The sequence below is a fragment of the Microcaecilia unicolor genome, chromosome 1 (genome assembly GCF_901765095.1).
Source record: "Microcaecilia unicolor chromosome 1, aMicUni1.1, whole genome shotgun sequence".
NCBI lineage: Eukaryota > Metazoa > Chordata > Amphibia > Gymnophiona > Siphonopidae > Microcaecilia > Microcaecilia unicolor.
Window position 1 is genome coordinate 236,065,929 of NC_044031.1, and position 19,482 is coordinate 236,085,410.

General features: G+C 43.3%; 1 long non-coding RNA gene across 1 annotated transcript; it reads right to left on the minus strand.

Moving 5' to 3' along the window:
* Window positions 1-2,659: 2,659 nt before the first annotated feature.
* LOC115460726 lies at window positions 2,660-18,264 on the minus strand. Its single transcript, XR_003940545.1, has 3 exons — window positions 18,254-18,264; window positions 16,266-16,273; window positions 2,660-2,731 (listed from the first exon to the last, which is right to left on the minus strand). It is a non-coding gene; the product is annotated as an uncharacterized LOC115460726 (long non-coding RNA).
* Between the last annotated feature and the right edge of the window lie 1,218 nt (window positions 18,265-19,482).

Here is a 19,482-nt window from a genome sequence, read left to right on the forward strand (position 1 = left end):
TGTGCTATAGTGTCAAATATTTCAAACTTAAAACAATCAATTCAAGACCAGTGTCTGAGGGAGCCAGACTCTTAGCAGAAAACTAGCTCTGAAAAAATATTGTTTATCTGTGAAAAGCTGTTACAGAAGCTCCTTGGGAGAAAATCAAGCTGCAGTACTGGTGTCCTCTTTGGAGGACTCATCTTTCTGGGGAGCAGCAACTTGCGATGACACTAGCACAGTGGGAGTGCACAGGGGCTGTTTGCATTACGCACTTTGAACAGACAATGCACAAAGTGGACCATGTAACACATGAAGAGCAATTCTATGAACTAGGCACTTCCATTTATGAGCATGATATGTACTTAAATGTTTAGAATTACATATACACATGTATATACCAGAAAGCTGCTTAAGTGCAATTCTGCAAATAGCTGTTTAACTTACATAGTGCATGTTTGCAAGGGGGGATACATAAGGGTATAGCATGGGTGGTACATGAGATGGTTTTCAAGGGTTATGATGCAGAGGAAATGAAATAAATCTCGGTGAACCTGGAAAATGTACTGAGCCAAATCAACAAATTAAAGAGTAGTAAATCACCTGGCCCAGATGGTATGCACCCTACAGTACTAAAAGAACTCAAATATGAAATTGCATATTTGCATATCTGCTGTTAGTGATCAGTAACCTGTCGTTAAAAATCATCTGTAGGACCTGAAGATTGGAGGGTGGCCAATGCAATGCCTATTCTTAAAAAGGGATCCAGGGATGGTCCAAGAAATTATAGACCCAAAAGCCTGATGTCAATTATGGCCAAATAGTGGAAACTATTATAAAGAATAAAATCACTGAACACATAGACAAATGTGGTTTAATGGGACAGAGTCAGCATGGATTCAGCCAAGGGAAGTCTTGCCTCACCAATTTGCTTCACTTCTTTGAATGCATGAATAGACATGTAGATAAAGGTGAGCCGGTTGATGTAGATTTTCAGAAAACATTTGACAAAGTCCCTCATGAGAGACTCCTGAGAAAATTTAAAAGAGGGTAATGTTCTGCTGTGGATTAGGAATTAGTTGATGGATAGAAAACAGAGAGTATGGTTAAATAGTCAATTCTCTCAGTGGAGGGAGGTGAATCGTGGAGTGCCCCAAAGACCTGTACTTAGACCGATGCTATTTAACATATTTATTAATGATCTGGAAATGGGAACTACGATTGATGTGATTAAATTTGCAGACGACACAAACTATTCAAAGTTGTTAAAACACATGTAGATTGTTAAAAATTGCAGAAAAACCTTAGGAAGCTGGAAGATTGGGCATCCAAATGCAGATGAGATTTAATGTGGACAAGTGCAAAGTGATGCACATTGAGAAGAATATTCCAAATCATAGTTACCTGATGCTAGGGTCCACCTTGGGAGTCAGCACCCAAGGGACAAAGTTATTCAAAGTCGTTAAATCACGGGAGGATTGTGAAAAATTACAAGAGGACCTTACAAGACTGGGAGACTGGGCATCCAAATGGCAGATGACGTTTAATGTGAGCAAGTGCAAAGTGATGCATGCGGGAAAGAGGAACCCGAATTATAGCTATGTCATGCAAGGTTCCATGTTAGGATCTAGGTGTCGTCGTTGATGATACGTTGAAACCTTCTGCTCAGTGTACTGCTGTGGCTAAGAAAGCAAATAGAATGTTAGGTATTATTAGGAAAGGAATGGAAAACAAAAATGAGGATGTTATAATGCCTTTGTATTGTTCCATGGTGCAACCGCACCTCGAATATTGTGTTCAGTTCTGGTTGCCACATCTCAAAAAAGATATAGTGGAATTAGAAAAGGTGCAGAGAAGGGCAACAAAAATGATAAAGGGGATGGGACGACTTCCCTATGAGGAAAGGCTAAAGCGGCTAGGGCTCTTCAGCTTGGAGAAAAGGCGGCTGAGGGGAGATATGATAGAGGTCTATAAAATAATGAGGGTGAGTGGAACAGGTAGATGTGAAGCACCTGTTTACACTTTCCAAAAATACTAGGACTAGGGGGCATGTGATGAAGCTACAATGTAGTAAATTTAAAACGAATCAGAGAAATATTTTCTTCACTCAACGTGTAATTAAACTCTGGAATTCGTTGCCAGAGAATGTGGTAGCGGAGTTTTAAAAAGGTTTGGACGGCTTCCTAAAGGAAAAGTCCATAGACCATTATTAAATGGGGAAAATCCACTATTTCTGGGATAAGCGGTATAGAATGTTTTGTACTTTTTGGGGATCTTGCCAGGTATTTGTGACCTGGATTGGCCACACTGTTGGAAACCGGATGCTGGGCTTGATGGACCTTTCCCAGTATGGCAATACTTATGTACTTATCGAGGTGGCTAATGCCAGTTTCCAAGCTTTCTATCTTGCTGCACTATGTGCATGGAGCAGCCTTCCAGCATTGGTGCATATTACTCTAGCTCTGTAACATTAAGCGTGTGTTTACTATAATAGTTAAGTAATTACTTTAAATTATTTTTCTTGACGTGTATCTCCACTAGCTTGTAAGCTCCTGGATGTTATATATCTATACAGCACTGTAAACATCTAGTAATGCTACAGTACTGTTAAATAGTAGTAACAATAATCATCAAAGGGAATATATGAGCATAAAAGGGAGGCAGAATATGCAAATGCTTTTCAGGCATATTCATGGTGGATATCCTAAAAACGTGACTGGCTGGTTGTGTACTGAGGACTGGTTGAGAACACCTTCTCCAAAAGATGGATTATTCAATTTCCAAAACCAATCAAAATGTACAAAGAGAAATCAGGGAAACAACAAAAAGGAAAACAATGGTAACCCCAACCCTCCCTCAGTCCCTGCACCAATAAAAGGGTTACTACCTTGGTGAGGGATCCTAAAGCTAATAGAAAGGACAATGGGCAACAGGCCAGTAGCAGTAGATCTCAGCCAGACTGAGGGAAAAGGATCCAGAGGACAGATTGTGAGCCTCATAGACAGTGGTGTATCTAGACAAAAATATTTGGGGTGGCGACAGGGAAGCCAGCCAGATAAGTGGAGGGAGAGAGCCAAAGTGACATTTTGATATATCGTTATTATCTCCCTACACCTTTAAACCAGCCATGAAAAGACACTATAAGTTCCAAGGGACTTCTATGCATAAAGAATCCTGCCAGCTAGTATCAGCCACCCAGAAAACTACCATTGTAAATGACATTGCCAAAACACAGTCTGTGTTGGGTTGTTCTCATTGAATAAAGACCTGCTGCCAACTGTCATTCACTTCGCTGTTTTTTGTACATCATTTGTATTGTGCGGAGTGAGTTGCCTTGGTTTTGTTGTTTACCCTGGAGGCACCCCAGCCAGTCAGGTTTTCAGGATACCCACAATGAATACTCTTGAGAGAGATTTGCATGCAAATCTACCTCATGAATATTCATTGTGGATATACTGAAAACCTGACTGGCTGAGTTGCCTCCAGGACCAGGTTTGGGAACCACTGCCTTATGGATAGAAATTCCATGTGTGAAGGAAACAAGTACACTGGTAAGGCTATACTACCATTTTCCAGAACATAATGAAAATAAAAGATGAAAAAAATGTTAACAGAAAATAGGAAAGCTGGCAAATTAGGCAACAGTATCATAATGGCTGATTAAATTACCCCACTATTGATTGGTTAAATGTCACATCAGAGAGTACTAGGGAAGTAAAACTCCTACATGTAATAAATGACAAGAGGGGGCACTATTTTAGATCTAGTCCTTAGTGAAATGCAGAGTTTAATACTAGAGGTAATATTGTCAGGTCTGCTGGGAAACAAAGATCATAACATGATCAAATTTGAGCTAATATCTGGAGCTGCATTTAATTTTCGAACTATGAAAAAATGAGAAAATGGTTAAAAAGAAGCTAAAAGGATCAGCTGCAAAGGTTAGGACTTTAAACAGACATTGTTTAAAAAGATCAACTTGGAAGATCAGATGTATTCCACGTATTAATAAAGGTGGAAAGAAAAGCAAACGACAGCCAGCATGGATTAAAGGTGAAGTGAAAGAGGATATTAGAGCCAAAAGAACAACTTTCAAAAAATGGAAAAAGGATCCAAATGAAAGCAACATAAGCAGTGGCAAGTTAGATGCAAAGCATTGATAAAGAAGGTAGAAAGAGAACATGAAGAGAAATTTGCCACAGAAGCAAAAACTCATAGTACATAAGAACATAAGAGTAGCTATACTGGGTCAGACCAATGCAGTGACGTTCCTAGGGCGGCTGACACCCGGGGCAGATCGGCGATGCACCCCCCCCCCCCCCGGGTGCAGTGCCCCCCCAGCAAAAGGATGAGGCAGTGTGTCTGTATTGAGTTTTAGTTGGAATGCGTTTGCCCATGAGCCCAATTTGTCAGAGCCACAAAGAAAAGTAAACACATTCACTATCAAATCAAGTTTTATCTCTCTCACTTGAGCTTGGGCATAGGCCGGGGCTGGATAAAAGTCCAGAAGGCTGTAGGGTTTTGAGCTGGGGCTTTATTTCTCTATACTCTCTTCTCTTTCCATTGCCAGTCCAGGAGCAAATAAGTTTCACTCTCACTCAAAGAAAAAACTCCAAACCAGAGTTATGAAAAATAAACAAACTTTACTGAATATTCTGCAACAGGCAGTTCAAATCCTCTTTCAACAAAACAGCCAATTTTGTATTCCAACTTGATAGAAGATGCAAACTGTAAATCCAGAGCAAATTTAGGGATATGATGTATCTTCTTAAATGCCATTTATAATCCTACAGTTTGTACTTATTTTCAGCTCCTCCTGCCAATACCTATCCCTTCTGGGTGAAACAGTCTAAGGCTGTGTCTGCAAGCAGATCTTCTTTTGGATCAGGCCTCCCTGTCTGTCCACACTCTTCCAAAGGAGTACTTCTCCGGGCTACCACCTTTGGCTCCAAACAGCTCTTCACTGTTCCTGCTCCCAGGCTGGGATCCCCTATTTCCCACCTGGAGTACTCCTCCTCATTCAGGTTAATGCTGGAATTTGCAGAAACTACCACCAGGACTCCCCCTTCTCCTCCAAGGGTCCCAGTGGGGGTACAGGCAACCAAAGACCTCGTGAACTCCCCATCAAGATTATTTATTAACTCCTAACTCCTCCCATTCTGTCATTCAACAACCAGAAACATTTTCCTCTGCAACTTACCCAGGAATCCACCCCCTTGGACCGGATCCTTTACCACCCACAACCTCAGAACCTTCCCCTCAGTAACTCTGGAGAGTTCTACATTCTATCACCTAGTAATCCCCATTATAATGGGGGATTACACATGTTTCTCAGTCTCCAGTTTCTGCTTTCCTCTGTCTTTTCTTAATTTTCTTTCCAGGGTCTCCCCATCTGCCACTTCTCCTCTCTTTCCATCCTCTTCATTTCCTCTCCTGCATCCAAATCTGATTTTGATCTTTTCCTTTCAAAATTTTCCATTTTTCTGCCTATCTGCTTAGATTTCTTTCACTCTTACTAATCAGTCTTCAATCTTTGTTTTTACTACATCTACCTGCAGTTTTTCCATCTCCCTCACCCTAACCCTCCTATTCTTCATCCTATGATTCCTTAGTTTTTTATACTAACACTCCCCTATCCCCCTCCTTCCAGCATCACCTCTCCCTCCCCTCCCCTCTATCTAGCACCTCATCTCTCTCTCTCTCTCTCTCTCTCTCTCTCTCTCTCTCTCTCCCTCTCTCTACAGTACCCCTCTCTTTTCCCTCCTTTGCCCAGCCTCTCCTACCACCCCCCCCCCCCATCCAACATCTCTCTTTCCATTTTGGAATCCCTATGGATTGAAATTCCACGTGTAATGGGGGGAAAGGACAGTGATAGGAGTGTATAACTGTCCACCTGGTCAGGATGAAGAGACAGATGTAGAAATGTTATCAGAAATTAGGGAGGCTAACAAACTGAGGAACACGATAATAATGGGTGATTTCAATTTCCTTGATCTAGACTGGATAAATGTAATATCAGTGCATGCTAGAGAGGTGAAATTCCTTGTTGGAATCAAGAACTACTTTATGGAGCAGCTGCTGGTTCAGCAGCCATCAAGAGGAGAAACAATTCTAGATCTAGTCCTTAGTGGAGTGCATGATCTGATGCTGGAGGTAATGGTGCTGGGGCCTCTTGATAACAGTGATCATAACATGATCAGATTTGATATAAGCTCTGGAGTAAGTACAAACAGGAAATCCAATACGTTAGCATTTAACTTTCAAAAAGGAGACTACAATAAAATGAGAACAGTGAAAATAAATGTAGAAGAGCAGCTGCAAAGGTCAAAAATTTACATCAGGCATGGATGCTGTTCAAAATACCATCATGGAAGCCCAGGCCAAATATATTCCGTGTATTAAAAAAGGAGGAATGAAGACTAAACGAGAGCCGGCTTGGTTAAAAAGTGAGGTGAAGAAAGCTATTAGAACTAAAATCCTTCAGAACATGGAAGAAAGATCTGACTGAAAATAATAGGAAACTGCATAAAGATTGGCAAGTCAAATGCAAAGTGCTGATAAGGAAGGCAAAGAGAGACTTTGAAAAGAAGATTGCTTTGGAGGCAAAAATGCATAGTAAAAACTTTTATTAGGTATATTAAAAGCAAGAAGCCAGCAAAAGAATCAGTTGGACTGCTAGATGAGCAAGGGGTAAAAGGGGCACTCAGGGAAGACAAGGCCATAGGAGAGAGATTAAATGAATTCTTTGCTTCGGTCTTCACCCTGGAAGATGTGGGAGAGATACCGGTGCCAGAAATAATATTCAATGCTGACGAGTCAGAGAAACTGAATCAAATCTCTGTAAACTTGGAAGATGTAATGGGGCAATTTGACAAACTGAAGAGTAATAAATCACAGGACTAGATAGTATACATCCCAGAGTATTGATAGAATTGAAAAATGAACTTGCAGAACTATTGTTAGTAATATGTAATTTATCTTTAAAATCAAGAATGGTACCGGAAGATTGGAGGGTGCCCAATGTAATGCTGATTTTTTTTAAATGGTTCCAGAGGTGATCTGGGAAAATACGGACTGGTAAGCCTGACGTCGGTGCTGGGCAAAATGGTAGAGACTATTATAAAGAACAAAATTACAGAGAATATTCAAAAGCGTGGATTAATGAGACAAAGAGGGGCATAATCGAAGGGGACACCCAAGTTTTTCTGAAGACTTCCTCGAAGGACGTCCCCATGAAGGGGCGGAGAAACCTGTATTATCGAAACAAGATGGACGTCCATCTTTTGTTTCGATAATATGGTCGGGGATGCCCAAATCTGGAAATTTAAGTCGACCTTAGAGATGGTCGTCCTTAGACTTGGTCGTTTCTGATTTTCGGCGATAATGGAAACTAAGGACGCCCATCTCAGAAACGACCAAATCCAAGCCCTTTGGTCATGGGAGGAGCCAGCATTCGTAATGCACTGGTCCCCCTCAAATGCCAGGACACCAACTGGTCACCCTAGGGGGCACTGCAGTGGATTTCAGAAAAAGCTCCCATGACCTCACATCGGGCTTTGATAACAAGCTTGTCAGGTACGAATGCAGAATCAGTGGGTCACATCGAGATCATGTGATCTCACACCAGGCTTGGAAACTGGGCTTCTCAGGTATGAATGCAGCACAAGTGGGTCATGTTGGGGGGGGGGGTCATGTGACCTCACACTGAGCTTGAAATTGGGCTTGTCAGGTACAAATACAGAACTAATGTATTGCGTTGAGAATCACGTGATCTCATACTGGGCTTGGACATCAGGCTTGAAATGTATGAATGCAGAACCAGTGGGTCAAATGATCTCACACCAGGCTTGGAAATTGGGCTTGTCAGATATGAATGCAGCACCAGTGGGTCCCATAGGGGGTCACATGACCTCACACCAAGCTTGTAAATTGAGCTTCTCAGGTACGAATGCAGAACCAGTGGGTCACATCGGAGTCACGTGATTTCACACCAGGCTTGGAAACTGGGCTTCTCAGGTATGAATGCAGCACAAGTGGTTCGTGTTGGGGGGGTCACGTGATCTCACACTGAGCTTTAAATTGGGCTTCTCAGGTACAAATGCAGCACCAGTGGATTGCGTTGGGAATCACATAATCTCATACTGGGCTTGGAAATCAGGCTTGTCAGGTACGAATGCAGCACCATGGGTCCCATATGGGGTCACATGACCTCACACCAGGCTTGTAATTTGGGCTTGTCAGATACAAACGAGCCTAAAAATACAGTATAGCGTTCAAAATAACATACTTGCAGATAGTAGTGTCAGCATTTCCTCCTGTATCATGCAAAACACAGATATGAAATGATGCAAATTCAGATTCCCAAGTTGGCATCATCATATCAATAAACCTAAAATTAAAAAAAAAATTACCTTTATTGTGTGGACAGATCAGTTTCTGTAGCCCATGTTTCTCACATTTTGCAGGAGCTGAGCTATTATATTCTGGCTGCAGAATGTGCCTTGAGGTCCTGCAGGGACTTGTTGATGACACTGCTTCTCCCTTGGAGGCATTTTCTATATGTGTGTAATCCTCCATTGTATGGGGAATACTGAGTGGTGTCAGTTCTCTAGATGTTACTGGGGGGCAGAGTTGGGATGTCCCTGAGTGGAAGGAAGGTCCAGGCCAAGAGGAGTGGTGTTGAAATAAGTTGCAGAAAGAAAATGGGTTTAGGAGTTGATTGAAAGGGGAGGTGGAGCTACTGTTAGAAATATGCAATCTGTCCCTAAAATCGAGTGTAGTACCGGAAGACTGGAGGGTAGCCAATCTTACTCCGATTTTTAAGAAGGGTTCCAGAGGAGATCCGGGAAATTATAGACCGGTGAGTCTGACGTCGGTGCCGGGCAAGATGGTGGAGGCTATTATTAAGAATAAAATTGCAGAGCATATACAAAAACATGGACTGATGAGACAAAGTCAGCACGGATTTAGTGAAGGGAAGTCTTGCCTCACCAATCTAATGCATTTTTTTGAGGGGGTAAGCAAACATGTGGACAATGGGGAGCCGGTTGATATTGTATATCTGGATTTTCAGAAGGCGTTTGACAAAGTGCCGCACGAAAGACTCCTGAAGAAATTGCAGAGTCATGGAATCGGAGGTAGGGTATTATTATGGATTAAGAACTGGTTGAAAGATAGGAAGCAGAGAGTAGGATTGCGTGGACAGTATTCTCAGTGGAGGAGGGTAGTTAGTGGGGTCCCGCAGGGGTCTGTGCTGGGTCCGTTGCTTTTTAATGTATTTATAAATGACCTAGAGATGGGAATAACTAGTGAGGTAATTAAATTCGCCGATGACACAAAATTATTCAGGGTCGTCAAGTCGCAGGAGGAATGTGAACGATTACAGGAGGACCTTGCGAGACTGGGAGATTGGGCGTGCAAGTGGCAGATGAAGTTCAATGTTGACAAGTGCAAAGTGATGCATGTGGGTAAGAGGAACCCGAATTATAGCTACGTCTTGCAAGGTTCCGCGTTAGGAGTTACGGATCAAGAAAGGGATCTGGGTGTCGTCGTCGATGATACGCTGAAACCTTCTGCTCAGTGTGCTGCTGCGGCTAGGAAAGCGAATAGAATGTTGGGTGTTATTAGGAAGGGTATGGAGTCCAGGTGTGCGGATGTTATAATGCCGTTGTATCGCTCCATGGTGCGACCGCACCTGGAGTATTGTGTTCAGTACTGGTCTCCGTATCTCAAAAAAGATATAGTAGAATTGGAAAAGGTACAGCGAAGGGCGACGAAAATGATAGTGGGGATGGGACGACTTTCCTATGAAGAGAGGCTGAGAAGGCTAAGGCTTTTTAGCTTGGAGAAGAGACGGCTGAGGGGAGATATGATAGAAGTGTATAAAATAATGAGTGGCATGGATCGGGTGGATGTGAAGCGACTGTTCACGCTATCCAAAAATACTAGGACTAGAGGGCATGAGTTGAAGCTACAGTGTGGTAAATTTAAAACGAATCGGAGAAAATTTTTCTTCACCCAACGTGTAATTAGACTCTGGAATTCGTTGCCGGAGAACGTGGTACGGGCGGTTAGCTTGACGGAGTTTAAAAAGGGGTTAGATAGATTCCTAAAGGACAAGTCCATAGACCGCTATTAAATGGACTTGGAAAAATTCCGCATTTTTAGGTATAACTTGTCTGGAATGTTTTTACGTTTGGGGAGCGTGCCAGGTGCCCTTGACCTGGATTGGCCACTGTCGGTGACAGGATGCTGGGCTAGATGGACCTTTGGTCTTTCCCAGTATGGCACTACTTATGTACTTATGTAAGGTGATGTGGAGGGGCATAATCGAAAGGGACGCCCAAATTTTGCTGAGGACGTCCTTGCAAAATTGTCCCAATGGAGAGGCAGGGAAGCCCGTATTATTGAAACAAGATGGACGTCCATCTTTCGTTTTGATAATACGGTCGGGGACGCCCAAATCTTGAAATTTAGGTCGTCCTTAGAGATGGTCGTCCCTAGACTTGGTCGTTTCTGATTTTCGGCGATAATGGAAACCAAGGACGCCCATCTCAGAAACGACTGAATGCAAGCCTTTTGGACGTGGGAGGAGCCAGCATTCGTAGTGCACTGGTCCCCCTGACATGCCAGGACACCAACCGGGCACCCTAGGGGGCACTGCAGTAGACTTCATAAATTGCTTCCAGGTACATAGCTCCCTTACCTTGTGTGCTGAGCCCTCCAACCCCTCTCCCAAAACCCACAACTGTACACCACTACCATAGCCCTTATGGGTGAAGGGGGCACCTAGATGTGGGTAGAGTGGGTTTGTGATGGATTTTGGAGGGCTCACAGTGGCGTACCAAGGGGGGGCGGTCCGCCCAGGGTGCACGCCGCTGGGGGGGTGCTGCGCACCTGTCGGCTCTTCGTTTTCATGCTCCCTTTGCCACGGAACAGGTTACTTCCTGTTCCGGGGCAGAGGGAGCATGAAAACAAAGAGCCAGCAGGCGCGCGGCACCCCCCCCCCCCCCAGCGGCATGCAACCTGGGGGGGTTCTTTCGCCAGGGGATCGGGAGTTCTTTTGCCGGGGGTGGGGGGCGTCGCGCTGTTCCGGAGGGGCGCTGCACCCGGGGGTGGGGCGCATCGGCAATCCACCCCGGGTGTCAGCCCCCCCTAGGAACGCCACTGGCTCACATTTACCACCACAAGTAGGGGGGGATAGGCCTGGGTCTGCCTGCCTGAAATGCACTGCACCCACTAAAACTGCATCAGGGACCTGCATACTGCTGTGATGGACCTGAGTATGACATTTGAGGCTGGCAGAGAGGCTGGCACAAAATATTTTTAAAGAATATTTTGAGGGTGGGAGGGGGTTAGTAACCACTGGGGGAGTAAGGGGAGGTCATTCCCAATTCTCTCCGGTGGTCATCTGGTCAGTTCGAGCACCTTTTTGTGACTTGGTCGTAAGAAAACCAGGACCAGGTAAAGTCGTCCAAGTGTTCGTCAGGGACACCCTTTTTTTTCCATTATGGGTCAAGGACATCCATGTGTTAGGCATGCCCAAGTCCCACCTTCACTACGCCTTTGACACGCCCCCGTGAACTTTGGCCATCCCTGCAATGGAAAGCAGTTGGGGACGTCCAAAATTGGCTTTCGATTATACCAATTTGGACAACCCTGTGAGAAGGACGCCCATCTTTCGATTTGTGTCAAAAGATAGGCATCCTTCTCTTTTGAAAATAAACCTGAAAGGCTCCTGTTTGGGGGGAGAAGGCCCAGGGATCTTTGGTTGCCTGTATCCCTGCCAGGACCCTTGGTGAAGAGGGGGATCCCAAAGTGGCTGAAAAAACTCAGGCTGATTACGAAGTAGAAACTGTGAAAGTGTCAGAGCTGAGGATGGATAAGGGGAACCCAGCCTGAAGCAGGAATCTGGACAGGGGAAGCCAGGGTGCAGCTCCAGAAGTGCATCGCTGGAAGGAGGACAACCTAAAGAATCTGTGCCTGAGGGAAGCGGATTGAGGCCAGAGGAGTTAATAACAGCCTTGGATTATTATCAGCCCTGGGATGGTTAAAGGACAGGGGTAAAGTTCTTGTAAATGTGTAAATACTAAACCTTATTAAGAAGATCAGGTTGCAGACAAGCATGGTTTGAGAATGTGGTTCACAGTCTCAAGGGGACAGGCGAAGTAATACTGTACGTATGAAATTACACAAACTGTTTGGCTGCCGTTTGCAGAAAGTTCAGTTGAATTGCATTAAATCAACATCCTTGGAGTGTCGTGTGGTTCTTGAAAAAACGGGTGTGAAGATGCTTGCTTCTGGAACTGGTAAGACTATACAAAGAAGCCTCATGTAATTTTTGCAAAAGCCCTGGATCTCTATTCCAGACCATTTACTCACTCCCAAGCTTGAACTGAGAGAACTAAGTTGAATGGAGAGTGCTGTGTGAGCAAGAGCGTGGCATAGGAGAGTAGAGAGTATCCCTGTGATCCGGGTCATTGTGGAATGAGCTGAACTGGTGCTGGAGTTTGCCGAGACCTGACTTGCATATGCATTTGAACGTATAAAGCCTGGGCTCTTCCGTTAATTCCATGGGTCTGTTTTAGCTGACAATGGAAAAGGTGCCAGTACTTAGATTCACTGAGTACTCCAAGCAAGACAAGTGAAGGCAATGGAACGCTGGACATGGAGGGGAGGACAAAATTGAGGGACATCGAAGGGAGGGGAGGGCAGGGCAGAGGAGAATCGACATGGATGGGAGGAGAGGAGAGAATCGTAGGACATGGAAGAGAGGGCAGGGCAGAGGAGAATCGCTGGACATGGAGGGGAGGCCAGGGCAGAGGAGAATCAATGGACATGGAGGGGAGGCCAGAATCGCGGGACACCAAGGAGAGGGCAGTGCAGAGGAGAAATCGCTGGGCATGGAGGGGAGGCCAGAATCGCGGGACACAGAGGGGACGGCAGGGCAAAGGAGGATTGCTGGAAATGGAGGGGAGGCCAGAATCACTGGACATGGAGGGAAGGGCAGGGAAGAGAGGAGAAATCGCTTCGACGAGAGCCTTAAAAACATAATTGCCATTACAAGATCGCCTTGCTAGCGCCTGTTTCATTTTTTGGAGAAATGGGCCTTTTTTTTTTTACTAGTACTCCATAAATGGAGCTCCACTCTCTCTTTGCACCCTGGAATTTACTTGAGACAAATACGTGCATCCAACATGTGTCAATTTGGAGTTACCACCTGGCTACCACGTGGCCCGTGCAGTAATTTCATTTTTGATGCACGTCCGCTACGCGCACCAGAAAATCGGGCGGTAACTCCAAGTTGACGCGCGTAGGCAATTACTGCACAGTTAACGCGAGAGACATTACTGCTAAGTCAATGGCTGGCGGTAAGGTCTCAGACCCAAAATGGACGTGCATCAATTTTTATTTTGCCACACGTCCATTTTCGGCAAAAATGTTTTAAAAGACCTTTGTTACAGGAGCACTGATAAATGGATCTGCGCACACCCAAAACATGCTACTAAACTACCGCAGCCCATTTTTCAACACACGTTAGTAAAAGGACCTCTGTATTTGGTATTTAAGTTGCAAGCTACCAGGATCACGCTGCTTCAGACTGTCAGGATAGAAATATTTCAAAATAAATAAACTCTCCTAAATAATTACGGTACATGGATGACATATGGTAACGGAATTGCCCCACCTCTGAATATTCAGCTGTTGGCAATGAGCACTTTCTAAATGCTGACTACCTCAGGCTAAAATATATCTAGATATTCATTTGTGAGCCATGTCCAGGCCACCGGTTTTGAATAACTGGGTCTACACCGATACCAGGAACCTATGTAGGTACGGCCAATATTCAGTACTGGACTCACATATCTAAACAGGCAACGTTAGTACTGCTATTTACACAGATACCAGCAATATTCAGTGCCACTGCCTCTGTATAACATCCAGGACTGCCCCAACTCCACGACCAGACTGCTCTTGAATTAGTTCATGTAAACTCTTTTGCTATGTAACAGTCTCCGATCTGTAATTTTCTAGACCTTATTCTGTCAAATACACATTCCAACATAAATGGGACCAGAGAGAGACAGACCCTTGCTGTGTGCTTTCCCCTTCTTTCCTTGTCCCTGTGAAAAACTCCTATAAGTCAAATCTGCCAGGCACAGAGAAAGGCTTCTCCCTGCCCCCAGATCTCTCTTAATGGAGGATGTAATGCTTGTCACTGTGTGCCATCAGGGAAGGGATCATCCTCCTTTCCATAACGTACACGCCAAAAAAAAAAGGTGTGATTTTTATATTCATAGCAGCAGACCACGCAGGACTATGGCATAGGCAAACTAGCCTTGTGTCTAGAGCCCAAATGTTTAGGAGACCCTCTCTGAGGCATAATTCAGTGGCTTCCAAGGTAGATTTTTCCATTAGAAGTCAGCTACTGGCAAAAGCCACCACTGCCCACTATCTGCATATGGCCCTGCAGCTGGCAGGAGGAATCAGCACTTCTCAGCTGCTGGGGGTTTTTGGGTTTTCTTTTTTCCTCTGCAGTCAGAATCACCCAAGGCCTGGTTTGTGGCTGTTTCAAAATGTATTTATATTATGAAGAGGAGTCCAGCATGTTTTCTTTCCCCTTAGGGCACACCAAATAGTTAATCCTGCCCTAAGAGCAAGAGGAAAAAAACAAGAGGAGAGGGAGAAACCACAAAAGCAGATATCGTAGCTTCATTAAAGAATTGAAAATATTTTCCTTGTACAACACTCTGGATCTTTCATCCCCTAAAGATGGCAAACCAGATGGTGTATTTTCAGATTTTCAAAATCTCTCCCTGCTTTGAAGTGTTTGTTTTCCTGGTTCATCACAGATTTGTTTTTAACGAATGCCTTGTATGCATTCTAGACATTTTTTGTTAATGTGTACAAATTAATGCACAGGTTTACATTTGTTCAATTGCTTCACAGGCACTAAAAAATTTTAAACACCCAAATGAAACAAATACACACTATACAAAATGCACTTCCTTGGAAAGATGCAAGCAGACAACGTTTCACAGTAGTTAATTCTGGATACAAATCTCTCTATCCATTTGCTTGAGTCCTGTACTGCTTTTGCCAGTAAAGGGAGAGTGTGTTTCCTTTTTCTCCCTGTGCTATTTTTAATACATAAGATAAAATTAAGGAAAAGCATCTTAGCAAACCTTATAGCTATACGCCATCAAAGGTGGCCTGAAAAAAAGGACAGGAGGGATATTTTCACAGAAGGTGATACACAGGAAAGAGATCATGGAGATTCTATACCATATATTCGTACAAATAACAGTGACAACCGTGTCAGTGGGGGCAGTTCTAAAGCTTATGGAACAGGAAGAATCAAAGAAGCTACAGCTCTGAACATTGTAGGGCATCTGACAATAGGCGTTGGGACAAGATGTCAAGCTGAAGCCTTCATGCCCATCACAGCATATTGGTATCAGCTGAGGACAATGCAAGCAGTGAACAACAATTTTCCACACCGGGAAGGGGCTATTTTCTATGCCCTTTGATGCACTGCGGCAGACAAAACAGTAGTGGCTTTTGGGGTTTCTTGTCAATGAAACCGATAGCAAAAAGATTTTGTGCAAAGGAGATTTTGTTCACATACGGTTTTTGGCATGCTGCCTCAATTTAATTATTCACAGTTTGTTCGATGAGGACAGAAGTATCAAAGCACTTGTGTTAGGATGACAAACAAATTCATTTTGGTCACTCACTGAAAGTATACTAACACCCTGCCACTATCCCTACCTATAGAATTAATGCTACAAAATTTGGGTGACTAACTATCTCGTATGCCCATGTAAATTCAACAGACTGGCTTGCTGTAGCTAAGTGCTCTTAAGCACTTATTTAGAAAATGTCCTTTCATAAGTACATAAGTAATGCCACACTGGGAAAAGACCAAGGGCCCATCGAGCCCAGCATCCTGTCCACGACAGCGGCCAATCCAGGCCAAGGGCACCTGGCAAGCTTCCTAAACGTACAAACATTCTATACATGTTATTCTTAGAATTATGGAATTTTCCCAAGTCCATTTAGTAGCGGTTTATGGACTTGTCCTTTAGGAAACCGTCTAACCCCTTTTTAAACTCTGCCAAGCTAACCGCCTCCACCACGTTCTCCGGCAACGAATTCCAGAGTTTAATTATGCGTTGGGTGAAGAAACATTTTCTCCGATTTGTTTTAAATTTACTACACTGTAGTTTCATCGCATGCCCCCTAGTCCTAGTATTTTTGGCAAGCGTGAACAGACGCTTCACATCCACCTGTTCCACTCCACTCATTATTTTATATACCTCTATCATGTCTCCCCTCAGCCGTCTCTTCTCCAAGCTGAAAAGCCCTAGCCTCATTAGTCTTTCTTCATAGGGAAGTCGTCCCATCCCCGCTATCATTTTAGTTGCCCTTCCCTGCACCTTTTCCAATTCCACTATATCTTTCTTGAGATGCGGCAACCAGAATTGAACACAATACTCAATACTGAACTATGTAAATTGAATTTTTTGGATCTTTGGAGTGTCTCATTTCTTTGGGTTCCTTTGCCCGAGGAATTATTACTGTTCATGCAGCTTTGCCCTTCTAAAAGTGCCTAGGGTTTTCTTGCCACTATTGATGCTACTTTTTCCCCACTATTGATGCCATGTGGTCTTCATGTCATGATTACTGTGCCATTTTTCAACCTTCTGCTGCCTTGGGGAGTTTATACCACTCTTCTTTTGTTATTCTCCTACGAACGGTGTCCTTGGAGTTTGTTGCCAGTCTTCCTTCTCCTTCTGCTTTGCTTCATTTCTGGGTGCTGTGCATTCTTCATTAATGTACTTCCTACCCCTTTCACCCTCTTTTTGTGTCTTGGAGGTTTGATACCCCTCTTCTTGATGTGTTGCTCTGCTATCAATGTTTTAACAGGTTCATGCAGTCTTCCTTCTTTTTTCCATCTCCCCGCCTTTTAGGGGTACTCCCTGTGTAGAACAGGAAGCCAATCTTTTTTCAGTCGGGAAACACCAGATGGACAGTGTTTGCATATATGACACACTGTATCTATTATTCTCATGAACTTTTGGTCTGACACAGTATAACAGTTCTTATGATTTTCCAAAGTCTATTAAGCAGAGATGGTGTCCATCTCTTCCATAGAAATGGGGGGGGGGGGGGGGGAGAGGGAACGTCTGGAAAGCTGTGCATACTAATGCCCATAGTATGAGATATAAGGTTCTGGATCTAGAGGCTGTGATGGAAAAGTCTGACTTGGATTTAGTGGTGGTCACAGAGACATGGTTTATGGAGAACCATAACTAGGATATAGTTATACTGGGCTATAATCTACTCAGGAAGGATGGGGAAGGACAAAAGATAGAAGGAGTGGTGTTATATGTTAAAGATAATATTAAAGTGATGGAATTGCAGGACTAATGGGAGAAGGAGGAGGCACTATGGGTTCATCTGGAAAGAGGAAATGAAAAACTATTTGTATTGATGTGATATGCAGGTCCCCTTCACAGGCAGAAGAAGTGGACAAATATTTAATTGAAGACATTCACAATATAGCTACAAAAGAGAAGAACCACCCAAATCCTTCCCTTTAATAGCCTCCACCACCTCTTCACCTTTTATTTTCCACCTTATCAGAGGCAACAGTGTAGTTATACCTGAAATCCATACAATTTCTGTCTTATCTTTGTTCAAAACAAATCCACTGGATTCAATCCAGTGTACCATCTTGGACAATTTAAAATTGATGGACTGGGATTAATATAGAAAGTTAATATTTGCTAAATTTTCCCTTTCCATTCTATTCCCAAATCTCTGGGTCTGATTCGTTTCAGGCAAAAGAAGGGCCAATGGGTAGATATTGAAAGAGGTTTAATTAATAGCAAAATAAATGTCTTCACTAACAGGAACTGTAAAATAATACAAAACCTGAAAAAAAATACTAACAACATACAAGTAGCAAAAATGTCATACAACAGCAGTGAGTTTTTTCTAGCAAAAAAGGTACCGGTACTCAAATGCCAGGCCACCCCTTCAGGGGTGGGGTAATCACTGAGGGACCCACCCCACAATAGCAAGGCCCCCTGCAACCAGTCACAGAATCTATGGCAAGGCAGAATTGATGTGTAGAGCCTGAGTTCTTTCATTAAAACTTGGGGACCATGGGTCAATTTTAGCAGACAATGGAAAAGGTGCTGGTACTCAGTACCCCTCAAAAAAAGCCCTGTACAACAGTAGCACTAAACCTATGATTCAAACTAAGGACGGGCATTCATTTGAAAAGAATGCCATTCAGGGTCAAGAGGCAACACTGTGGGCCAGATTCTATATAAGGCCCTAAAAAAATCTGCGCAGTAAACATTTCCGCCTAAGCGGCACCTAGATTTAGGCGCGAAATACCCTTTGTTGATATTTCAGTCTAAAACTATGCATCTCCATTTACACCAACTAAAATGTGGCGTAAATCCCTGCACGTAGATTTATGCACACTGAGCCATATTCTATCACTACGCGCATATATTTTGAACTGCCCACAAAACATCCATTTCCCTGCCCACAGCCACGCCCCTTTTGAACAGCACACGTTAGAATTTAGGTGCAGTTCATTGCAGAATATGCTTACCGAGTTGTGCACGTAAATTCTAATTATTACCAGTTAGTGCTCATTATTGCTTGTTAACTGCTGTTATCAATGCTGATTAGCTTGTTAAGCCAATTAAGTTATGCATGCTATTATAGAATAAGCAGATCACTAGGCATGCTATATAGAATCCAGAGATATACGCATATAGTGCATGCTCTCTTTAAACAGTGTGCGCTATTTGCACATATTGCATGATCTTTCCCAATAGAATGCGCATGCTCAACAGTTTCCACATGCATGTGCATTGGAAAAGTACATACTGGGGTGAATTTGTTTTTTTTTTAATTTTATATTATACAACTCTTTGAGTGATAATACAAGAAATTGGAAAATAACCTTAAGGAAATTTTCAAAACAAGATGACTAAAAGAAAAAAAGCAACACTGGGCCTTCAAGACTAGGACAACAGGAGTACTTTATTAGCCAAAGACCCAACCGGTTGGAGTTCTGTTCAGAGGTCACAGGCCAGTGAGGCCTGCTGGAGAGTGGGAGCAGAAGCCTCATCTTCACAACACACGGCCCGTGTCGGGTCTTTGGCTAATAAAGTACTCCTGTTGTCCTAGTCTTGAAGGCCCAGTGTTGCTTTTTTTCTTTTGGTTTCTCTGATTGTATACTGTATTACCCTCTCTGTCTGTATTGTACAAAACAAGATGACTGAAATTATTCATTAATTATCGTTCACTATACTTTTAAGTAATTTAGATCCAAGAAAGGAAAAAAAAGAAGATATATATCTTGTAATTAATTAAATTAAGTTAATGCTACCCAGGTTGCTTACCCCAGGCTATCATACAGTGTATCATCTATGACAAGACAGTTACATTAACCTCTTCTTTGCTTAAAAAACATTC